We start from the raw sequence: 5,405 nt of genomic DNA, 5'->3' as shown, positions 1-5,405 counted from the left end.
GATCAGGCAAGTTCTAACAAACCATGGCTCTGCCTTGATTTCCCTTTGTTCTCATGCAGTTCATCAGGAATGTTTCTGTAGTATTTTTTCTCTCCAATTTGAGATTTCTTGGCCAATGCATCAATTAGCGTGGTGGGCTCAATGTTGGCCAATTACCAGTGCACTCACTAGAATATTCTTACTCATTTCCTGCTGTGAGACAGGATTAGGAGAAAGGCAAAGTTGGCTCAAAACTTTAAAAGGGTATAAAGAAAGGTTTATTAATACTAACTAAAAGAAAGTGCAATAAGAATCAGAACAAAACTTTTGGAACACTTTTCTTTCCCTACAACCTTTTCTTTCTTACTGACAATGTAAAGAGACAAAACCTAATATTTTCAGTTTACCTTCTCTAGAGTAGTCTTCCTTCAGTTCATGTAGGGAGAGGAGTCTCTCTTTCTTGCTATGGAGACTTCTCCATAAGAAAAGAGTTCTCTTGTGGCTCTCAATTTCCATTAATAGCAGCCACCTGGAAAATCTGCAATCATGAAGTCCCTCCCATTTTTTGACAGCTTTTCCCACAGTTGTGTTTATGGGCCATGTCAACTAATGGGGTATTAGTTTAAAGATGAGCTGTTTAAGAGCAAATGTTCTCTTCATCTATTTCTGAAATCATCTTCATCTCTGAGAACAGTGGTTTTCTTCTTCTCCCTATGAGGGCACAGGGTCTCATCACTCTGCTCTGTCTGTTCAAACTTCACATGGGAACACAGCTACTTCAACATTTGCTTACTTTACCATGGAGGTCTTTCCTGAACAAGTCATCTTCCCATCCTTTTCAATGTGTTATAGGGAAAAAGAGAGTCTGATGTATCAATTACATCCTTCTCTATAGCTTCACAAGAGGATTTCAGTCCCAAGGTTATGGCATTTCCTCATCCCTCCCATCCGGGACTCAACGTCCCCTTCACTGACCTCGGTGTCTTCATGTTGCTCCTCTGTGTGCCTGCACTTTGTCCTTTTCTCTTACTCGAGGGAGGATGGAAGCACTGAAAGAGTTAATATCTCTCCTGAGACCTGCAGATGGTTCCGTGACCCCGGCCGGGCTCGGTCCTTGCGGCCAGAGCTGTTTTACCATGGAGGTTTCTGCAGCGGCTGCGCTGGGGCTGTGTCAGGATGCGCCGCGCTGGGGCAGGGCCAGGATCTCAGCAGCCAGGCCAGAACACAGCAGCAGCACGGCCGGGGCCCATGGCTTCTCCTCCCCCTGCCCGGGGCTTGCGGGTGAACCCCAAAGGTGGCAGAATCTTGGCCGAGCCGGCCCGGCCCGGGGCTGCTCCTGGGGCCCGGCAGATCCTGGCTGGGCCCGGGCTGGCGGCGGGGCAGGGCTCGGTAGCGCCCAGGTGTTGGAAACCGCAGCCATGGCCCGGCCCGGCCTCGGCCCCGCGGCCTCCCCTGCCCTGCCCGGCAGCCGATGGGGCCTGGGGGCTCCCTGGGAAGGGGCCCGGCCCCACGGCAGGAGCCGCCCGGCCCGGCCCGGCTGAGACAGGGGCTGGGCCAGCCTTGTTACCTCTTTGCCAGACAGAACGGAAAGAGACCCTCCCAGGCTTTCTCGTCTTTAACGTGTGTCTTCACAGAGCCGTGTACAGCTTCCTTAGTGGTTTAACAGATTGTCAATTCTCAAAGCTAATTACTGATTGGGTGTTTTTGACAGACATGGAGGAAACTGCTAGCAGCTTCTTTTCGGACATCCCTTCCATGATGCAATACCACCACAACAGCACAGAGCACAGAGCTCCTTTGTCCATATGTAGTGGTCATGGGCCCAAGGTTTCAGAACCCCTCCTTGGGAGATCTCCGGGCCCTCTCCAAGGTGTTTTCAAATGGAAACATTCAGCTCATGGTCTAAGAAAATCACCAGAGGGCAGGGCCAGCCTGACCTGTCTGTTCTGGTTACTTTTGTCTGGGAGCAATCTTTGCATATACAGAATTTGGGAGGCCAAATTCTAATTTTGGCCATGGGCCGTGGGCATGAAAATGGGTTCTTTTCCTAAGGAATGAAGGAACAGAGCTCCATTGTTTCAGGGGCAGATGAGAGCTGACCACCACAGGCCAAGGCCAGCCAGAGCTGGCAGGTTTTTTTTCTGAGAGATGCCCTTGCATATTGGAAAATTTTTTAGGGAAAGTATCAGTTTTGCCAATGGGCATCTGAAAAGAGGGATGGTTCTTTTCATAGCAAGGAAAGCATGGAGCCCCAGTGCTCCAGGAGCTGATGAGAGGCAGCCCTTGACATCCCAAGATCAGCCAGACCTATCAGGTGGCCCCTGGGAGGCCAAGCCAGCCAGACCTGCTCCATGTTCCCTTGGTTCGATGGGGCCCTGACGTGTCATAATGTCCCCTTGGTGACACGAGGTCATGAAGGGTGCTCATGATCTCCATGGTTCCATCAGGTCCCACAGAGTCATAATGGTCTCTGGGTTTCATGAAGCCCTGCTGTGTCACCACAGCCCCTTGGTTCCATGGGCTCCAGTGGTGCCACAATGATCCCCTTGGTTTCGTGAGGTCCCCACAGTGTCCCAGTGATCTCCATGGGAAGGAAAGAACCGACCCCCAGTGTTGCAGGGGCAGTCACCAGAGGCCAAGGCTTGATGGTACTGGCAGATTTTGCCTGGAAGCAACCCTTGGATATACAGAATTTTAGAGGTGGAATCCCAGTTTCAGACATGGACACCTGGGGGAGAAGCACAGTTGTTTTCCATAGGAAGGAAAGCACAGAACAGAGGTGTTTCCAGGGCAGATGAAAGGCAGCCATCAGAGGCCTAGGACAGCCAGACCTCTCTGTCCTGGTAGCTTTTGTCTGAAAGCAACCCTTGGATATAGCAAATTTGGGAGGTGGAATCCAAATTTAGGCCATTTCTGTGTAGATAAGAAGGATGGTTCTTTTCCATGGGAAGGAAAGCACAGAGCCCAAGAGTTTCAAAGGCAGAAGAGGAGAGAGGTGGCTCTCGGGAGGCCAAGCCAGCCAGACCTGTTTGTCCTGGCAGCTTTTGTCATGGAGGAATCCTTGGATATATGGAATTTGGGAGGAAGAATCTCAATTTTGTGCACAGGCACCTTGAGAAGAAGGATGGTACTTTTCCATTGGAAGGAAATCACCAACCCAATGTGTTTGGTAAGCAGGTGAGAGGCAGCCCCCAAGAGGCCAAGGGCAGCCAGACCTGTCTGTCCTGGCATCTTTCATTGGGGGAAAATCCTTGGATGTATGGAGCTCTTGAGATGGAATCCCAGATTTGACCATGGGCACCTGGTCAAGATGAATGGGGGTTTTTTTGTACTGGAAAAAAAGTGTGAAGTCCAAGTGTTCTGGAAGAAGATGAGATGTGGCCACCCTTAGGCCAAGCCAGTCAGACCTGTCTCTGCTGGCACCTTTTGTCTAGGGGCTACCCTTGGCCATAGGGCACTTTGGATGTGGAATCTCAATTTTGGCCGTGGGCACCTGGACAGGAAGAAGAGTTCTTTTCATTACGAAGGAAAGCACAAAGCCCCAGTGTTTTAGAGGCAGATGAGTAGCAGCCCTCAGGAAGCCAAGGCCAGCCACACTTGTCAGTCCTGGCAGCTTTTGTCTGGGAGTTATCCTTGGATATAGGGAATGCTGGAGGCAGATGCCCAATTTTAGCCATGGGTGCCTGGTCGAGATGGATTTTTTTCCCATAAGAAAAAAAATCATATGGTCCCAGTGTTTCAAAGTCAGATGAGAGGTGGTTCCTGGATGGCCAAGGCAGCCAGAGCTGTCACTCCTGGCAGATTTCATCTGGGAACAATCTTTGCATATAAGGAAATTTGGAGGAGGAATCCCAGTTTTGACAATGGGCCCCTGGAGGACAAGGACAGTTCTCTCCCATAGGAAGGAAAGCCCAGAGCCCCAGTGCTTCAGGGACAGATGAGAAAGCAGCCCTCGACATGCCAAGGTCAGCTGGACCTGTCAGGTGATCCCCAGGAGGCCCAGCCAGCCAGACCTGTTCCCTGTTCCCTTGGTTTTGTGGGACCCCACAGTGTCCCAATGGTCTCCTTGGTCCCCTTCCTTCTGCAGTGTCACAATGGCCCCGTGCTTCCATGAGACCTTGCAATGTCACAATGGCTTCATGCTCCCACAAAGCCCTGATCTGTCACCAGGGCCCCTCGGCTCCATGTGCCCTCACTGTGTCACAATGCCTCCTCCATGACACTGGGCTCCACAAAGTCACCATGGACCCTTGGCTCCTTGGGGCCTCTGAGTTTCACAAAGGAGACAGTCCTGGATTGCCAAACAGATTGTATTCTCTTTGCCATCTGTATGGCAGTTGTCTTCTGTTAAGTGGGAAGTTTTCCTTATCTCTTCCACACCCACTCCTTCCTCAGGGCAGACATCTGCTGATAACAGGCTATTGAATGTCACTGCATGACTGATAAGAACTACAGCATCCCATTGTGAGATGATCTGCCCAGAGGGGAGAACCAAGCATTCCTACCAGATATAATCTTAAAAATTCTGGAACACCAACATGGCTTTCTCCACTGGATTTCCCAGAGGAACAGCTGCTGCCTCTTCCACTGGATCTTCAGAGGAAGACTACACCTTTCTACAGGATCCCTGCTCAAACAGAACCGCACCTGACACTCCAGGAGGAGTGCAGCCATATTTCCAATTGGACTGCTACCAACACCGTGACCAGCAGGGTGTCAGGTTGTGTTCTGACTCTGTCAGTGTTGTCTTGCTTTACTGCATTGTTTATTTTATCTTTTTATTTGTTTCCCTAATAAAGAACTGTTATTCCTGCTCCCATATTTTTTCCTGAGAGCCCCTTAATTTCAAATTTATAACAATTCAGAGGGAGGGAGTTTACATTTTACATTTTAGGAGAGGCTCCTGCCTTCCTTAGCAGACACCTGTCTTTTCAAACCAACACAGGGAGTGACATCAATCTCTGCTTAATAACTGGTTTTACTTTAACACAGTTACTTTGAAATCACTTCCTAGTATATTATATAATATGATATATGAAAATATAATATGATATGATATGATATGATATGATATGATATGATATGATATGATATGATATAATATAATATAATATAATATAATATAATATAATATAATATAATATAATATAATATAATATAATATAATATAATATAATATAATATAATATAATATGTTACAGTTGTTATACCTAGGAGCAAATTCTTCTGATTAAGATAATATTGTCTAATCATTACCATAATAGATAATATATATTTATAGAAACAGCTGTGGTTTGCCATCCTTAATCCTGTGGGACAAATTCTAGAAAGGTTTCATTCCACCTTTATAATTCCTTACATACAAAATCTTGAAAGTCTGGGACTGGGATTGGATACATCTGCTTCAAGGCTCCTCTCACAAGAAG

The 5,405-nt window shown here is 47.9% G+C and overlaps 1 long non-coding RNA gene across 1 annotated transcript; it reads left to right on the top strand.

The window, feature by feature from the left end:
• Window positions 1–1,577: 1,577 nt before the first annotated feature.
• Window positions 1,578–4,800, top strand: LOC135303990 (uncharacterized). Its single transcript, XR_010365427.1, has 2 exons — window positions 1,578–3,944; window positions 4,375–4,800. It is a non-coding gene; the product is annotated as an uncharacterized LOC135303990 (long non-coding RNA).
• Window positions 4,801–5,405: the final 605 nt, after the last annotated feature.

The sequence above is a fragment of the Passer domesticus genome, chromosome 6 (genome assembly GCF_036417665.1).
Source record: "Passer domesticus isolate bPasDom1 chromosome 6, bPasDom1.hap1, whole genome shotgun sequence".
In the NCBI taxonomy this organism is placed as follows: Eukaryota; Metazoa; Chordata; class Aves; order Passeriformes; family Passeridae; genus Passer; species Passer domesticus.
The sequence above is the reverse complement of the archived record's forward strand: the minus strand, read 5'-3'. Positions and strand labels throughout refer to the sequence as shown.